General features: G+C 38.6%; 1 protein-coding gene across 15 annotated transcripts in view; it reads right to left on the reverse strand.

Moving 5' to 3' along the window:
- The window catches only part of Il15 (interleukin 15), a 75,851-nt gene that overhangs the window by 46,113 nt on the left and 9,669 nt on the right, over positions 1 to 20,069 (reverse strand). For 8 of the 15 annotated variants that reach the window (XM_031340476.1, XM_031340470.1, XM_031340475.1 and 5 more), the window contains one exon: positions 6,489 to 6,610. The gene's annotated coding sequence lies outside the window, so the exon portion shown is untranslated. Of the gene's footprint in view, positions 1 to 6,488; positions 6,611 to 7,889; positions 7,936 to 14,000; positions 14,079 to 19,653; positions 19,766 to 20,069 lie in introns of all 15 variants that reach the window. The other 7 variants (XM_031340479.1, XM_031340473.1, XM_031340472.1 and 4 more) reach the window with 3 other exon arrangements.

The raw sequence follows: 20,069 nt of genomic DNA on the forward strand, positions 1-20,069 counted from the left end.
ATTTCTTTAAGGGAGTTATTCATGTCCTTCTTAAGTTCCTCTATCAGCATCGTGAGATATGATTTAAGGTCCAATTCTTGCTTTTCGGGTGTTTTGGGATATCCAGGACTTGCTGCAGTAGGAGTACTAGGTTCTCATGAAACCTGGTTACTGTTGGTAGGATTCTTGCGTTTGCCTTTCGCCATCTTTTGCTTTTTGGTGTTAGATGTTCTTAGTGTCTCTGGCTAGAGCTTGTCCTGTCCCTGATGCCCTGCAAGTCCCCTGCGACTCGTGGGGCCTGTTCCTCCAAGGTAGCTGTTCTGATCTCAGAAACTCACCCAAGAGAGAATGGCGGATCCCGCCCGGGTCTCTGGCTTAATGTGCTCTCTGGAGGTAGGCCCTTCACTTGCAGGGAAGGGGCAGAGGAGGACACTGAACCCCCTCTGTCACTCGGAAGCTGAGAGGATCGTGTCCCTGCCGCCCTGAGGCTCCCCTCGGAGTCGTGGGGCCTGTGGCTCCCGGCTGGCTGCTCAGTTCTCAGAAACTCACCCGAGAGAAAATGGTGGATCCCGCCCGGGTCTCTGGCCTAAGGCACCTCCGGGCTGGCTGCTCCAGTCTCAGAAACTCACCGGAGAGAAAATGCATCATTATTTTTTTAAACATGTGTTGAATATTGAATATTTTTCAACTAAATTTATCCAGCTGTGGACATTTGCATATTATTTTTCTTTGGTTTCTAGGATATGATGAATTATTTTTAGAAAAAAACTTTAATTTCTAGGATAAATCTTAATTGAACAAATATATTATTCTTTCAATGAACATGTAGGTTCTTTTTAATACATTAACGTGTTTTAAAACTATGTTCATAAATGAATAAGCTAGGTTATCCACCACAACATTAATATGAACCAACATTAACTCAAATAGCCTTATTTGGAAGATGGTATAGCATTTCATTGGTTTGAGAAGACCATTTTATCAGGGAAAGCAACACAGTACAAAGTATGTGTTTTAAAACTCACAGCTTTAAGGTAGAAAAAGGAAGGAGTCAAATGCACTATCACCATGAACATTTCTTTTAAAATCCAATGTAACAGAAAGTAGAAAATTTCAGCACATGTGGAATAGGTCTAGAACTAATTCCTAACATTGATCCAGCTGATTCATGTGGTACACGGCATCCAACAATGGCACAGCTCATCAGCAGTGACACAATTCACACCATGTCCAAGCCCTCCTGGAACATTACCCAAATTAAGTACATGTTGTGTCATCAAGAATGCTATTACAAAATTAAATAGACACAAATCCTGGCTGTGAAAAAAAGCAAGGAAAAAAATGACATCAGAACTTTTCAATTTCTCGAAAATGAAGCAACATAAGTTTAACTAGTCTGTGGAACAGCATAGCCCTCCCAAGAGGTATCAGAAGAGCAATAAAGACAACATGATGTCATCTTCAAACATGAGAGTGTTTACAGAAGCTGGAGATTTTAAACTGGGAAATGAGAGGAAACAGGAAATTCAGTTCATGGAAGGGCTGCAGAGTGAACATTTCCAGTGCAGGGCGCCAAGCAAGTTGCATTGTAAGGAGTTACTTATAGACAAAGAAAGGGGAGGAAAGTTCTGGTAACTTCTGCCTCGTGAGTCAGAACCGAGCAGCAGCGTTTTAAGGTTCCATGGGAAAAAGGAAACAATTCAGACAGGTGCCTGAATCTGCCTGTTTGTATGGATGTGGTGATGTTCACTGGCACTTGGGTACCAGTTCTGTCAACTCCAGCTTCATTGTGAGACAATGCCACCAAGAGACATGCCATTTCCTTCCCGTGCCTTTGTTTGTAAGTGAGCTCTGGGATGCCCAGACCATGCACAATCTGTACTGCTTCTTCCAGCAAGTGTTGCTGCTTGGATTAACTTCTCAATCAGCAGGGCACGTTGCCCTCAGAATACTCTGTTGACGGTGGTTCATTGTTACCAGTGGGTTTCCCCCATGCCCCTCTATTCTTTCTATCCCAGGGGAGGTTCCCACACAAAGATTGTTAACTTCAGTTGCTTGGCCTACAAAGGCCATAATTTGGATTTCACAGTATCTTTTATATTCCTCGAGATTTGCTATAGAATTATTCATGCCCTACCCCAGTCCCTGCCACCAATTCCAACCTCTTTATTCTCTGTATGGTTTCCTGGAAAAATGGCTTATTTTAATATAAATTCAAGTAGAAAAATAATCAAAACAACTGTATTTCCTTACCTTTGCTAATTTCCCAATAACCGTACAAAGAGACTAAGATTTATTAAAATTGCCTTGAGCCAAATACTGAGCAATCATTGCTCCATTCTAAGCCTCCCGACTAGTCAGGCTTCCTCCCAGACAACATTCCCACTTTGCATTTCTTTGTCCTTTTTGATTCAGTGCTCTTCTCCTGATATTTTTGTCAACCTCTCCCCAAGTTTCCCTCCCTCACTTTCTGGTTCTTTCTCCACCCCTCCTAGAATCAGAAATGCCACCTTATTCTCTCTAAAGCTCTGTATTGACTCATTGGCTTTTATTGGTAAGGCAGAAAATGAATGGGGAACAATGTTTATACAAACTTGAGACAGGAGTTTTTATGAATAAATATAGCAAAGCCATATCTGGATTGAAACAAGATATGAGGGCAGAGAAATCAGCATTAAATAACACAAGGATAACTTTTATGCAGTGCATAAAACAATTATGCCTACAGCTTCCAGAAAGATATTTATATTTGGCACCAACTGTTGCCGTCTTTGATATGGAACCAGAAGAGTTCCTGGAATGTCAGCATTGGTGATGTGGCAATGTTAGGAAGATTCACAGAGATGTTCAAATCAGTGTTCACATATTTTCTATAATAATACCCATAAGTTCTGTTGTCTGTGATGGCTACTCTGGCTGTCAGCTTGGCTGAATTGAAAAGATGCCCAGAAAACTGGTAATCCATACCTCAGGCGACGTCTGTGGAGGGGAATTTGGGGAAAATTGCTTCCGGGATGAATGAGTAGGGGAGATAGGAATCCCAAGAAGCGGGAGTGGCCTTGAGCAAAATGGACCATAAAAGTACAAGTGGGAAGCCAGCTTTCACTCACACTCTCCGTTCCTGGCCAAGTTCACTTATTTGTTGCTGTTGCCTGTAGACATAGTACTCAAGCTTCTTTAAGTATTGACCTTAGACTTGCACCAGAGGCTCTGCTAGGCCGCTGGTCTTAGACCAGGGCTACCCCTTGGCCCTTCTATCATTCTGAGGCTTCTAGCTTTTCCAGTCTCAGCAGATTTAGCTCTCCCCTCTAAAAGCAGTCACTGCAGGATTTCTCAGCCTCTGTGATGTTCTGAGTCAGCTCAATAAGTCCCTATGTGTAATAGCATATGCTTTTGGTTCTGTTTCTTCAGAGAAGCCTGAGTAATATGCACAAACTCCAAAACTTTTTCTGTTAGATATATGCAGAGAGACATACACGAAAAAAAATGCATTCCATTGAGTATTGTCAATATCTACCCAAATTAAGGAAATCTGTGATGGAGTTTAATATATTTTAAACTGTGTTACTATGTGCATTAGGATAATATTTACTTCTTTAATGACACAGAGAAAATGCCACGATTTGGTGTTAAGTATACAAAGCTGCAAAGCAAATTTTTCATTCTTTTTTTTTTTTTTTATAGAGAGTGTGTAGAAAACTAACTCTAGAAGGAATCGAGTAATGAATTACCTGTTAGTCATTACATAACTGGCAATATGTCTCCCACTTCACACTTCTCCTTAGGCTTCACATTTACTATAGTGAACACACATTATTTTGATAATCAGAAGGATAATAAAAAATATAATTGAAAGCTTTAGCCAAACAGAGTTTAACACAGGTATCAGGACAACCAGAGCCTGTAGGCTGTGGAACTAGCTGAAGTACAAGAGGAGAAGGCTTAACATGAAAACACATACAGGAGAGACCCCTCAAGTAGAAATTTCTGGTTCCATAGGAAACTCAGTTATATCATATGATGTTTTGCTGGGAAAGACAGGTGAAAGGTTGTTTTGCTGAAGCCGACAAGTAAGAGGATGTTTTGCTGAAGGAAACACATGAAAGAGGACAGGTGATGTTTAAGAAGAATATAAATATGACCCCATAGCCAGTGGGAGGAGGCTCTGGCATTGGTTCACTTTGCTTTGCCTTGCTAGTCTTCACTGATGGTGCATTGGTTCATCTTGCATCAAGTTGCTGATCTTTGTTTGTGGTAACTTCATAGAGAATAACCAAAGGACTTCTCATGACATTCTGGCAACTTCTTGTTGCTTTAATGGACTTGGGCCATTTGTCAGAGCCTTAAGATTTCTTCTGGATCGAGCTGCTGTTGATGACTTATGTTTGTGTTATGCTAGTAGACTGAACTGCTGATATCCTGACAATGAAGATTGGAATTGCCCAAATAACTATTTCTAAATAGGTCTACAACCTCTGTTTCCTATTAATCTTCCTTTCCTACCTACCTCTGGTGGGTAGTGGGTTAGAAGGGAGGTTGATGCATTTAAGAACCCTTACTAAAGTAGGTTTTGAAAAATCTAAGTCTACAGACCCTGTATTTACATACCACATAAACAAAATTTTCATTGTACAAACTTTTATTTTTAGGATATAAGAATTAAAGAGCATGAAGAATGCTACAGGTGAGATGGGGTAATAAAATTGTCACTGCAGCCCAGGGTTCTTGACTGTAGGGCCTATGAAGATTCTCAATTGAGTGTCCAAAAGGAAAGTTGCTTTGGTAGCAAAAAATATCTTATTCAAATTGTGCTTCCTTAGGTCCTTAGGACAGTAAAGAGCAAGGGCCACTAAGTGAAATTCTTACTTAATCACCTGTGTTTTAGATGCAAATTAAAAAAGATTCTTGAAGGTTCTCATTCTACTCAGCCTAAATTTCCAACCTTCTCTCACATCCCCTGGAAAGGCTAGCACTGGCCATTCTTCTATAGCCAGTTGGATGACCTGGTTTCAAGCATTCGAACAAAAGAAGCCAGATTGAAATCATTTAGGGAATCTAGAAGAGTTGAAAAAATTCATAAAGCATGTGACAGTTTTCTTATGTCTTCAGGAGCCTTATTTGTTACTGGTTACTACAGGGTCGAGCATTTCCTGTTTAAGATTCTACATTCTTCAGATGCACTTTGAATCAAAGAAAACGCTGCCACAATAGTTTGTTAGTCCTACAGTTTATCATGTGGAATTTTTAAAAATATGATGGCTATTTATTTTTTATCACTATCTCACAGTGACAGGGTAATTTAGAGCTACTGTGTTTTTGCTAAAAATGCCCTAACTTCTATAACTTCAACATCTAGGACACTTCCCTGTCTCTTCCTTGAGCCCATGACAACAATCCCTAAGTGTGTGTGTGTGTGTGTGTGTGTGTGTGTGTGTGTGTGAAACACTAAGCACAAATTGATTCTTGAGTTCAGAGAATTTGCCACAAGATTTCTAGGAACCAGCTTCCTTTCACAAAAGCCTGGGAGGTCACTGAGTAAATTTCTGTATACAATTAATCAGTGCCCAAGACATGTTCTTCACACTTTTTCTTTCAGTTTTTGTTATCTTTATAATTTTCCAACAGCAAAAATGACTTAAGAAGACAGAAATTACCTTCATCTTCTGTATTCTTGTAAAGTTATTCTTCTAATAACTCTGTTCAGTCTATAACCTCCCTTAACTTTTCCACTGTCAATCTTGATCTGACCACACACTACAGAATTATGTTCACACAGAAATTACAACTGAGAATAACAATGAAAGATATGCATTTACCAATTAGATGTCAGAGCTTAGTTTTCTGGGTGTTTGTTTGGTTGCTGGTTGGTCACCTTGGTTTGGTTTGGTTTGGTTTTGCTTTGCTTTTTATTTTTTTAGGTCCCCACACCAAATGTGTCCAGAAAGTGTTCTCATATAGTTTGCAAATGTTGAAATTATTCATCAAACAACCAGACTTGTGCCATTTTCTAATCTATTTGCCTTAAAATACTCACTGAAGAAAAGGATCTTGTAATTTTGTGTGAAGCATGAAGTATCCCATCCCTTCGGATTACCAAGGAACAGAGCAGAAAGTGAGGGACAGAATTTATTCGACATAGGTGCCAGAACCACCTGGTGTGGAAATGAAACTCTACTGGGGACACTCATGCTCACCAATGACCAAGGTTCCTACCAACCCATGTGATAGAGGATGACTAGTCTGGACAGAGAACTTCCAAATCAATGGCCTAAAATATTTCTGACCTGACTCCAGGTAAAAGGAAACAACCACCTCTGTTATATGCCATACTCTCTGTCCTCTCAAATGATTGTAAAGTCTGGCATTTCCTTCTCCATCAATATGCTCAGTTTCTTAAACCTTGAGTGTAAACAATGGTACCTTGCTTGTCATGGCCTATTTATTGTTTGTCACATTACATTGCATGATTACTACATTGTTGCATGATACAATTCTGAAAGTTTGCTTACTTGTCCTCCTGTAGGCTGGTTATCTGCTGACATGGGCTTCTGTGCTCTGAAGGACCTCACCAGCATGGGCCATGAAGAGACATTGCTTTGAAGAGCCAGAGGGTCATGTGTCAAAGTGGATTCTGTAGAAGCAAAAGATAAGGCTTAAAGAGATAAAATTCGTACTGGCACTTTTCTTCAAAGTTAGGGTTAAGTATGTTCATCCTGTTAAATACTTGTGTGGAGATAACTTAAAAATCTAGAACTGAATTGTTTTTTAAAAAATTAATTCCTAAAGTCTTCAGTTCCCCTTAATATAATTGATGTCCATGTTGACTGTAACTCTAATAATAATTCAAAGCAAATAGGATATCAAAGATAACTGTGGGCTTTATATACAATTACAAAATCTCCACAAGATGATGGAGGTTAGTTGTTGACATCTGTTCTAAGATTTTTCACTAGTGTACTTAGAGGTGTGTGTGTGTGTGTGTGTGTGTGTGTGTGTGTGTTTGTGTATGTTTGTGTGTGTGTATTACCATTTACAAAGTATATCTGCTTTTAAGGGGTTTAGTTACATTGTTAGAGAAACTTAAAATTGTCTACCACGTATTTTGCTTTTCAAAAGTACATACTTTATGCTATTCAAAAGAGTAAAATAATATTTTTATATCTTTTAAAATAATTAAGAAACTTCTTACATTTCTGAATGATTAACGATATGAAAGATATCATATTTATAGCTTTAATATTATGTTAGATAACGTCTTCTGATCTTTATTGGGATATTGAGAGTTTTGAATAAAAAAAGAAGCAGCAGCATTACGTTGCCTAAAATTCCCAAGTGAATTTTTGTAAGAGGGTTTAGATATTAGCGCTCAGACTAATCCATAGCGAGGAGATCTCTCTTACTTAGCATTTGCTATCATCAGCCTACTCCAAGACTTCATCTCTAGTTCACATAAGGAAGAGTAAATGGCAGGGAGGAGAAGGGAAGGCAGCCTGGAGGGGCCCTTCAAGGACATCCCCCCTAGAGAAGCAGTGCTCTCACAAGACGCTTGCTTCTCCCTGTCCTCCTCTTCCCCACCCATCCTGTCCCCTTCTTCTTTCTTTTCTCCACTACCATGTAAGAACATGGCAATATGATAGCCATCTCTGGAACAGATGTCATCTCTCTTCAGAACACAAACCATGTAGATTCTTATTCCTAAAATCCCCAGCCTCCAGAATTCTAAGAAACAAACTCACTGAGTGGTTTAAACCACTCAGTCTCTAGAATTCTATTATAATATCCACAGCTGACTCATACAAATTATACCACATCCCCACCAGCCAGGAAAATTGATTTTCCCTTGAATATACCTGTAGAGAGGAATAAAATAACAGAAAAAAATTGAAGGCTTTGCTTCTATTGCTTCTCACCGAAATCCTGGGTGTTCTCACTGATGTCCTGATGTGGTTCCTGTTGCTGTGATACATACCATGTGCAAAAGAAACTTAGATTGGAAAGGATTTAAGAGGGGCCATGGAGGAAAACTGTTTACTGGCCTGTCCTCCATATCAGCTGGCTCTTTTATACCATTCAGACTAGCTGCCCAGGGATGGCACCACCCACAGTGGCGTAGAACTTCCATATCAATCATTAATCAAGAAGATGACCCTATGGAGAATTTGGTGGGGTATTTTCTCAATAGGGGTTCCCCTTTCCAGATGATCCTGGCTTCTGTCAAGTTGACAAAAAAGTCTAAGAAGCCCAAGGAAACTATCATATTCAGATCTGATGAGCTACAAGACCAAGAAACGGAATTGAAAGTGAGAAGTTGGGCCTGCCACCCACTCTAGGCCAGTGCAGAATCACTGTTAAGGAGAACTTACACCACTCCAGGAGCAACCATAACCAAGGTCCCCCCCACCTAGAAGTCCTCTTCAGTCCTTCTTAGCTGGTCCAGGAGAAATTCAGCCTCTTAGCCCTCTACTGTATCCTCAGTCACCAGCTTGAAGCAGTTAGAATCGGAAGGAAGCTAGAAAGCATGCTACATGGACTGTAGTGCTTTCTGACTGATCCACGGGTCTGGCTTTAATTAGGGAATGTGGGCATTAGACTCTCAGTGTAAGACTGGATAAGTAAATATAGTCACAAAGTTGTTCCTACAGAAAAATTAGAGAAAGTAATAAAAGTTAAAAATAGGGAGAAATAAACAGCACGCTCCCCTAAATAAAAGGCATGGAAAACACCTTGTAGCTTTTGAAGTTTAAAATTGTAATTTGAAGCCGGGCGGTGGTGGCGCACACCTTTAATCCCAGCACTTGGGAGGCAGAGGCAGGTGGATTTCTGAGTTCGAGGCCAGCCTGGTCTACAGAGTGAGTTCCAGGACAGCCAGGGCTACACAGAGAAACCCTGTCTTGAAAAACTAAAAAAAAAAAAAAAAAAAAAAAAAAAATTGTAATTTGAATGCATCTATGAATTCAAGCATTAAGTATGTGAAAATAATAGCAAATGTTAAAAGTATTAGACAGGGGAGATTTACTCGCTTTTATTACTCATTAATCAAGCAACTATGAACTATATCTATGTTATCTTGTATAAAGGGACTTAGGCTAGGTGGTGCTTGGTAAAACCATGACCATGTACTTAGCACCCTGGAAACCTAACACCATGTCTCATTCAAAGGAGATGAGAAATACGTTTAACTGAATTACCACCACTCCTAATGCAGTAACCAAGTTAAGATCCTTTGCTTTGTTTTTGTTAGAAAACAAACTCTAGAAATGGTGAATTCCTTTCTTTGAATGTATTTTCTGTGCCTGGTTTTCCTGTTCCTAACCTAGTGATCCACATCTTGAAAACATCCAGAGCTGTGCTGTCAAGCTGTACACAAAAACCACAAGCCCTACGTGACCATCTGAGAGGAAAGAAGTAAAAGAGAACAAACCAGAAATCCACTTCCTCACCAGAGCCAACCACATCTTTGATGCTGAAAAGTTGAGGAACATGCAATTTTGAAACATGACTTAGCGACTAGCTAGCAATACCACAGCATGCGTGAGTTAACTCAAAATATTTTCACCCGTGGAATTGCAAAAGCGGTAATATCCTCACAGGATGATTGTGCAATTCAGAGGCTCATGCATATGAGCTGTGTAAAATGGGGCAGGGCACACAGAGAAGACTCAAAACTACTGTTGGAATTAAATTATAATTTTATGTTTATATTTGATTTTTACTGCTACTAGTGGTTCATTGATTTTGACATATACTATTTATCAGCTCTAAGAACGGGAGCCAGTAGATTTGTACCTGAGATGATGATGGTCTACTTGAGATGACACACCTCTAGATAGGGTTTTAAAATTAAAAAAAAAAAAAATCTGTCAAAGATCATGAGGAGATGGGCAAAGCCACACAGCAGAACAGAAGGGTAAGGTTTTCAAAGGTTGAGAATTCGAGATAAGTTTCAAATAACATAGGGACTGCAGAGGTAGAAGAATGAGAGTGGAGAAGATGTTAGAAGAATCAGGCCATGTTGATAGAAAGTGATGGTGGGGGCAGGAAGAAGCTCTGTAGTCTTTGGCTCATTTCTATCCCGTAGGCCAATCCATATCTTGTTTATTTGTAGGTTACAGCTCCAAAATAGTCTAGCTAGGCTTGACTTTAATAGTGGTCACTTCTGCATTCCTTCATTCCTTCTCCATGTTATCTTTATGTGATAAAAGAATTTGTGCATGTTGTGCATTCATTGGAGAACCTAGAAATGGAAAACTGTTTCCTGAACTTTGGGGATTGGCTGTTAAAAATCAACTACCTCCCTCCAGTCCAGGGAAATGTAATAAACACAACGGTCCCCCCAGGTGTGTATGTGAAATAAAGAGTCTGCTTTTTGACTCCTTGTGGTATTTAGATAAAAAGATTCTTATAAAATGTCATTTATAATTCATTATAAAAGTCAGCAAATCATCACAAAACCATTTTCCAGTGCTGCCACTAGAGACAATTGTTTAACTATTAGAGTGTATGCTATGATTTATAGCAGTCACGCTGATTCTAATCTCAGCGTGATCACTCGGCACCAGCACCAGCATAGAAGACACACCCTGTCTGTTTGTCTCGGGAAATATTGCATGACAACTGTAATGACGCGCACCTGCTATCACCTGCTGATAACATCCCGTCAGAAGACGCGACAGCCTAATGACACAGCTCAACTCCTTCTGGCAAGTGACCAGATTCAAATATCTCTATTGCCTCCTGCAGAAGCTAGCAGCATGATTGCCACAGTCCCCAGGAGTAATGCCATCAAATAAACCGAACTAGGACAAAGTAGTTATTTTGTTGAATACTGGTATACTTTTGACCACAAAATCCCTTGGGGTCTAGTCTGTCTATAGATAGTCTCACCTTCACTGACTGCCATTCTCCTTTGCTTTAATTATTTATTGCTGATGAGACCTCAGACATCACTTATTTTGAATATTTGGCCTTTTGGGCAACATAGAGAGTGGTTTACACTGTATAACGTCAATCAACAGAGTAGCAACAGACTCCTGGAATGATCCCAGGCATCATTTGTCTACAGCATTGCTTGACGAGACTTTCCTGACAAGGAAAGAAAGCTTCTCGAAGCAATCCAACAGCTTGCTGACATGCTAAGATCCTGGCTCTTTCTAATCTGTTATTTACCCGTTGCCATAACAAACTTCAGAGCTCCTGGGCAATGAATGTCTTCAGTTGCCATCTTCTTTCTTCTATAGGGGTTATATGTAATTATTTCGGGGAGAGCCACTAAAGCCCTGGCCACAAGACAATGGACTTAATTTATAATTATATCTTCTTTCCATTGACCTCATCAACTACTACTCATTTAAATAGTTATCAGAAGGCCAACGATTACACTGGTAAAGTAGTATCCATCAAACCACTACTAAGGATGATCATTTTTACTGTGTTAATTTTTAATTTTTTTTCTCTGATTTATATCACCTCTGTCATCCTTTCAGGTTCGGTATCAAGAAGGTGGGTTTCCTAGACAACAGCAAATGCTTGATCCCTTGTGGGATCATGGGATGGAGCTTGCTATGCTCTTAAGATTCGATGTGTTGAGTTCTGAAGGATCTGGCAGATAGACATCGATAACTTGCATCTTGTATCAGGACAATCTCTACATATGGAAGGCTGTCATTCTACATTACTAAATTACTGAAAAGCAGATTTTTTAATACACACATGTTGAGAACAAAGACACCTTAAAAGGCTTTGCTATAACTCAGGACTTAAAGTATCCTAAAAGGCTCATTATGATCCAGGTGGGGTCCCCTGTGCAAACGGTTTTTGGAGGCAGAGTGTGGGGGAAGTACTTGCAGCATGGAGGTCCTGGCATTAGAAATAGGTTATTCTATTGCTATCAATGTTTGAATAGGCTGTGCAGTGGTAGAGCTGGTTCCTAGTTAGGGGAAGTAAGTGATTGAGGGAATGCCTTGGAAAGATGAATTGACCTCTTCCTGTTATATTATGCTGCCCCCTAGCACCCTGATTTAGACCTTTGCTCTCTGACTTGTTTCTATCATGCACTGCCTCACTACAGGCTGAGAGAAACGACAGCTATCCAATTATGAACTTTAACCTAAACTGTGAATCAAAGTAAATTGTTCTTACTTTTCCCCCTGCACTGTTTATTGTATTAACACCAACAATAAAAAGTATAACACGGTCTTATAGAATACATATCCCATGTAAAAATAGAACACAAACCACCTCCATGCAGGCATAGGCCATCGCCTTCTAGGTGAGTAGCATTCAGTATACCCCTCACATTTGCTAACAAGAATTTGTTTCTACAAAGGCAGAATCTCTGTCTTTGGATTGTCATCTGAACAACAGTGAAGGATTAACCATCTTCTATTATATTCTCATACGTGCTACCATGCTCCCATTAAATTACTAAAACAATAATAGCTTGTATCACACTGAAGCTGAAGGGTTTTTGATAAAATCTGAATCTTCATCAACTTTATCAGAACTGTGAAGGAGATGGGAAGCCAAGAAACATGAACACATATTTTAGTTCTGTCTTCAAATAGCTTCATGACCTTAGACAACTTATCTTTGAAATACAGAAATTACATTGGAGGTGACTCTAATTCAGTGTTGAAGTACCATATTAAAGGTCAAGTTGACTACAAACAGCATATATTGCCAAGTCTTTTCTTTCTTCAGAATAGCAGATTTAGCAGCCCCAGACTTTGGTCTAATCATCTTATTTTCTCAGAAGAGAAAACACATTGAAATTAGATGTATTGTCTAGATTTACACAGTGAGATAAAGTTTTGGGATCCTCTGTAGGGCCATTTCTGATGCTAAAGTCCTGTTCCCCAATTGGTTCTTGATCTGTCAGTAAAGAAGCTATGAGCCAATTGCTGGGGGATTGGAGAAGGGAAGGAATAGTCAGAATGTCCAGGTCCCTGGAGGAAAAGAGACAGGTTCAAGGTAGGAGGAGAACTGGCCAGGCTTTGGAGAAAGAAAAGCTAAGCAACCATGTGAGGTCCTGAGAGGAGCAGCAGTCTGTGGCTGCTCCCATAGGCAGGTGGGCAGGGGTGTTTAGCAGGGACTAGATGTAACTGAGCCACTAAAGTTTGTGGAAGGTGGGAGGTGTGGAGGTAAGAATATTAATAAGGGCACGCTTTTCCAGGTGGAAGAGAGTAGTGCCCAGCAATTGTGCCAAAAGGCAGGTTGAAATGAGCAACCTGTCTTTTATCCATGGATTCAAGGGAAACTGGGTGGGGGCTGGTAACGTGGTACATTCCCAGAGCTTAGGCGAGGTAGGGAAAGCTACATGCAACACCCCTTCCCCAACACACCTTAGTTATCCACTAGGAATTTACTGGGCTACCAAGAATATGTGAGCATTATGCAAGTTGCCCACACTAACTTCAGTTTCAAGATGAAGGCAACTTGTCTTAATTAAGTAGGATTCTGATGGGTAGTCTTGAAACTCCACATGGATTGATTATATATAAAAGTGTAGTTATTAGTAGATTTTGAGTTGCTGTTTTACATCTTAGAATTAGCTGGCCTACAGCATCAACACTATGATTCAAAATGCTATTACACTGCTGTGAATTCAATCTACTGTTTGCAAACAGCAAGCTTACAGATCAGAACCAGCCACTGCTCCAGAATAAGTCTCCTTATTTTAACCCACAGTAGCTCAGTTATCCCACTTCCTCCTTGACACTTTTGCTAACAGCACTATCCCCTCCTTTTTGCACTATCTGGCACACCATAAGTATCCTGTCTACACACGCTCTTATCACTGTCTTCAGCACTTCCTTAAGGTTGTTCTACCCTCATCAGGTTCCAAGAACATTTCTTCACATTTCTGTATTAAATCCAATAGTTACTATTCTTTTTTATGCACACAGTTCTCCAGTTTTGAAGGTCACATTCATCCTCACCCCTTTGGAGCCTGACACTAGCCTTCTTTGTTTATTTATTTATTTACTTATTTACTTATTTAGCATTACTAAGAATGTACTTACAGGTTTTTTGTTGCTGTTGTTCTGAGTCATCTATTCAGTCCTCAAACCACAATTTGTCATGGAGAATTGTTGTCTCTGCTGGGGGAGGTTGTAAGATCTGTTTTACTAATGTATTTTGCTAGCTAATGATAATTTTCTATTGAAAAATATCATAATTTCACATCTCTCTGGTAAACTTGCTGAACTTTAGTATGTTTTAGTAATTTTTTCTTTTACACAGCTTTCATCTATAAATTATGGAATCTTAAATTCTTTTACTTACATTTTTATACTTGCTACTGATTATTACCAATGAGAACTACTAGCAAATAATAGTTTTCACGTGAAAAATGCAGAATCTAAAGGGAGACCCAAGTTCAAACCTCATTTCTATCACCCTCTAACTGACAGCACTGAACAGGCTATTTGAGTCATTTGTGTCATGAATAAAAGCCAGACACACAGGAGAAGGAGAGCTGGATGAACCAGTACATTCTTAACAAGGGCAGCATGAACTGATGCCTGTCTGTGAAGGAAAACCATGCAACTAAAGTCAGTCATTCTACACCAAGTGTACTCAATGTGGTAGATAGACAGCTATTAACTACCCCATTAGATAATACATCTCTGGAGATGATTACTTTTGTCTATCTCTCACACGCCTTGGCAGAGAACCATGCACAAAGAGGGCGATCAGTAAACAGGCACTATTGTTCAGCAGAACTGCCCTGATACTAGCCTTTCAGAAATAAAATCCATGGCTTAGAAGACCTAGTTGGTAAATAACAGTGGCTGGGGTTAAGAAAGGACAAGGTTACTAAGATAAGCACATTCATGGCAAATCTAACAAGACCTCAGCAAAATTATATCTCATGTTTCTTCACAAGCAACCTCTAGGGCATCGCTTTACAAGAGCTAATATCTAAAACTAGAAAATATAGATTTGTAAATCATCAATGGACTCACACAGTGACATTATAATTATATGATGATATATTTGCTCTTTTATATTCTTATGAGAAGAGGCAGTAGATAAATTGCATGTCACCGGCATACCTAGCTTTGCGAACTTCCCTTACCCTCTTCTGTCGAATTGTTTCTAAAATACTTGGCAACGAGAATGAAGAAAACAAAAAGAGGCCTGTTTGAATGAATTTAGAAATTAGGGTTTGCCATATTTCAATTTTCTATCATTTATGAAAGCATTTCTTTGTAGTTGCAAATTTACCCACTCTATAATAAAAAAGTGGCAAAAAAATATTAAACAGCCCTGGGTTGGTTCTATTATCTATTCTATATTCTAAAACATTCACATTTCTAATAATGAATCCAAATGTTCTGCCTGCATCTTGGGTCAAATTATGCTCATAGGAGATTTTAGTTCACTTCCTGATCCTAAAAATAAGTAGTTCTCTGGGATTTCTTAAAAGCCATATGATCTGACCAGGGGTAATTTATACTGATCAAAACTAGCTAAATACGTTTTCTTGGACACTTAGTTTTCTTTACTCTCAACACAAGGGGTGGCTTAGAGGCAACACAAATAACATTTGTAAAGCTTCATAATCTTTCCGGCAAGGTGGCAGGCATACAAGGAGTCACTGTTTCCCTAATGTCAGGCCTTCTGACTCCATTACTGCAGCTCTGAGTATTTTCCATGCCTGAGAAGCTTCATGAATATGTTTCTATTAAACTTAGTATTACTAAAGCTTTTTTCCATACATATAATTCTGAATCAAACAATCCAGCAAATAAATAATATACATTAATAAATCAATTATTCGTTAAATTGGCTGACTGGTTGTTTGATTGATTGGGCAGTTGGTTGGTTGGATGGATGGATGGCTTTTGGACACAAGGTCTTAGCAAGGTAGCCCAGGCTGACCTTGAACTTAGCATCCTTCTTCCTCCACCTACCAGTACTGAAATTACTTGGTGAATTCACAAAGGTAGAATGCAGATAAATTTCTAGGAGCAAGACAGGAGACTGGGATAAAGTTTGATTTTGCATAGAAACCTTAATACAGGAAGTGGCTTTTTAAAGACAGACATGTGAAGATAGGCATTGTGTAGACAGAAAAGTGTTTCAGAAGATAACAGGCAGTACAAGTTTGACATGTAAGCAAAAATATGTGAAGCTTAAACTTCTTTCTTGAAGATCTCAGAACAGACCAAAGCTTCCCCAAACTCTTCACTGAACATTTCTTCTCCCAGGGTAACCAGCTCTTTGACAATCAATTGTGTATGTGACCTGACTCCTGTATAACAGTCTCACAATTGGCCACAAGTGATAAGTTTTTACTTGATAATTTATAGGCTATGCTCTTAGTAATTTGATCTATAGGCCAGTACTCCAAATGACTAATATTTTCAACTGTATAATCTATTTTTATTATAGTCTTCAGATCCCAAAATTAGTATCTCCTTTTCTTGTTTTAGGTATAACCAAGATCTGTCCCTGGCACCTTTAATTTTCCTGTCTCATGCCTCCTGCTTACTCAAAACTTGTCAAGTATTTAGAATACAGCCCATATATTCTAGGAACTCAACATTACTGAACTGGCAACTGAAGCAAACAATTTAATGGATAACTAAGATGTTAATAAATAGATTCTCTTTGAAAATACCTCTTTTTTCTTTCACTAGTTTATGTTGTTCAGTTGGTTGATCGGTTGGTTGAATGGGTGATTGTAGAATGATTTTTAAACACAAAAACTTACACTGTAGCCCAGTCTAGCCTTGAATTAAACATCTTATTGTTTCAGTCTACTGAGGTCTGAAATTGCCAGGTACGGGCAACCATGCCCAGTCTTTTCTATTTTAATGTGTTGGTAGTCCTTAGTAGCAATGTATCATTCATTTGTTCATTCATTCATTGAACTTCTAATAGAAACTACCATATGCCAGAACCAACAAAGGACAGAGCTGTGTCAATGAAGAAAATAATAAAAGTACATGTTCCACTATAGTTTACATTGTAACAGAAGATAATTTTTTATAAGCCATCAAATCAAACATACAAGTCCAGAGTTCCTTTTTATGAACATAAGAAAAACTTTGAAGACCGAAACTTTCTGTGTACTGTATCAGTTAACAACATGAACTGAACAGACACATGTGTCTGTCTGCATTTAGTTCACTTTTGAATTAGTATCTGAATGTTTTATTGCTGCCATTTGCACCATCAGATATTGTTTAACTTTTAAAAGCCTGGAAGCCAGTCCTGTATTTCTAATCATATTTAACCCTCTGAGTTTCAGACTTAACAATAGAGATGTAGAGGTGTGAGGTAGGAGCTATTGTTGGGCATGCAATTTGAAAACTGGTGATAAAAGAAAGCTCAATGGAAATGGGGTACTTAGTTGAAGCCCCAAAGGAGGAGGTAAAGGAGAGTGGACATGTCTCAGATAAGAGAATTCTAGGCAAAAATAAAATAATAGCAATTTCAAGGGTTCTTGGGCAAGAACGTAGAATGATGTTTAATAAGCAGAGACACTATCTATGTTAGTAAATTTGTGAACCAAGAAAGGGGAGTAGATGAGATACTAAGCACACCAGTCATTATAACTGAATTTGGATTTTACTTAGGGGAGAAAACAGAGGAAGATTCTGAAAAGAACAGTAGTACATCCCAAGTTGTTGTTGTTGTTGTTGTTTGTTTGTTTGTTTGTTTGTTTTTGTTTTGTTTTATTTTTAACAATACAACCCTTTGTAAAATATAATTTCCAGAAATAGCTAACATAAAGCAATGGCTTCCAGCTTGTGAATATCCATGTCAGTCTACTTGTCAAAAAATGATGTCTATGTCTTCTGATCTTGAGTAGAGGATGGCCTTATGAGTTCTATTTCCCAGAACAAGGATACAAGTGTGGCACTCAGAATTGAATGTTTTGTCCTTATGTGTTGGCAGGCTCTACTTCCTGTCTTACAGAAGTTCAGGATTATGTAAAGTGGACATGGGCTCCAACCCTTAACCCAGAAGATTTCTGCAATTGATTCCCACTAACAAAAAGACCATTAGTAGGCATATTTACTACACTTAACAGGAGGCATCACGCCAAGTGATAAATGGCCAACACAAAATGAACTCAGTGGTATTTTGTAGACTCTTTCATATTACATGGTTTGGGCATTTTTTTTGTCTTAGCTGTCTTTTTTTTGGTATATTATGGTTTTTGAAGTTGTGTTTTTATGGGTCTTGTGTGTGTGTGCATTTCTTGTGTTTTTAGTTTTTAAAAATGTGATATATGGTGTTTTTGTTTGTTTGCCTGTCTGTTTGCTTTGTAAGGCAAAAATTAATAGGTTTGGAGTTGATTGGGAATGGAGAGGGGATGAATCTGGGAGGATCCAGAGAAGGGAAACCAAACCAGGGAGGGGAAACATATACATGTACATTTGCATGTGCATGTGTATGTGTATGTATGTATGCATATGTGTATGTATATTTATGTGTATGTATGTGTATGTGTACATGTATGTGTGTATGTGTATGTATATGTATTCAATTATACACATATTATTAAATATATATGTATATATATTCAATTAAAATAGAAGCGGCTGACAATCCCAATATCCTCAAATCTCTGGGTGTAAAGAAGTTGCACCCAGCCAGAGGAAAAGTCTTGTGAAAGACAACTAAGTCACTCAAGCAACAGAACAAAAAACAGATATGAAGTGCCATGATCCTATGTCCACCATTATCTTGGGCCATAATGAACACACTCCTGCTCAAAGGGTACTGGCATTGATGGATATTACTGAAGGAACAAAATGAACTTTTGAAAGTGACAATTGGCTGCATTTAGGTGCTAAGATTAAGTATAGGACCAGAAAAATAAGAGAATTTCAAGCTGGCTGTAATGGGCCATACTTGTAAATACAGTACTGGAGAGGCAGAACAGGTGAACGACAAATCAAGACCAGACTAGCTATATTGCAAGTTCCAAGGCAGTATGGCACTTTATCTCAGAAACAAAATACTTGACTACTTAGAAATAAAACTGATTTTTCTCCTGACTTGTATAGGAATCAACAAATTTTCAAAGGAACACATAGTCTTGGGGCAAAGATCAAACCTAGTGTTCATTAGAACAATTTACTCTCAGGTTATATGATTATATGACTTGTATATCTGTCTATCTCATTGACACCTGAGAAAGTTTTAAGGTCATGTCTTGCAGATATGGCCAGCTAGTCTAAAATTTCCACAGCACCGTATTGGTTCTTCTATAGTGTTCAGATTCACAAACAAAGTAAAGAGGATCCAGTCTTGGGAATTGTGTGAGTATTGTCTCTTAATGGAACGAATCTCGATAAAACTCAAAGTTTTATCCCAACGTTTAAAAGATACTTAAACGTAAAAGGAAAAAGAAACACAATGAACAGAATAACAACTATATAAAATAATGTCTCATTCTAACAGCAGGAAGTATACAATTCAATTGAAAATGTGTTCCTATGGAAAAGAGGAGGAAGGTTCCAAGAAAGAGCCAAATATCCAAAAGGTGAAGATAAAGGACAAGAAACCAATCCTCTGGTGTTCACCACTCAAGTTGGTAGTATTAACCTGAGAGAGCAGAGCCTAAAGTGAGGCAGAAAAAAGTCCTATGCAATAGCCAACTCTATTCAGAGCATCAGACAATTTATACTCTGAGGGATTAAAAAGAGTCACCTGAGTAAAGTGTCCAATCACAAGAACAAGCCACTGGTGGTAAAAATATCTTTTTCCATAGAGGCAATATGAATGACAACAGCTGAAGTAAGCTCACACCTATCTGCTGCACCTGAGAGGAGAATGAAAAAACATTCTGAGAATTCTGTGTTCTGAAGAAACTGAGGTCACAGGACACATGTCTTGTTTACCTGGGATTTTCAAACAAGCCCTGAGGATTCCCCCCACAGAACTCCATTCTTGGACTGTGTTCTGACACTCTGGGAATAAAACTGAGCTTTTATAGGGCATACTTTTTTGTTTGTTTGTTTGTTTGTTTGTTTGATATGACTTTTTTTTCTTTTTTTAATTAGATATTTTCTTTATTTACATGTAAATTTCTCCATTCCCAGTTTCCCCTCCCAAAAACAAAGAAA

Source organism: Mastomys coucha, unplaced genomic scaffold (genome assembly GCF_008632895.1).
Source record: "Mastomys coucha isolate ucsf_1 unplaced genomic scaffold, UCSF_Mcou_1 pScaffold22, whole genome shotgun sequence".
In the NCBI taxonomy this organism is placed as follows: domain Eukaryota; kingdom Metazoa; phylum Chordata; class Mammalia; order Rodentia; family Muridae; genus Mastomys; species Mastomys coucha.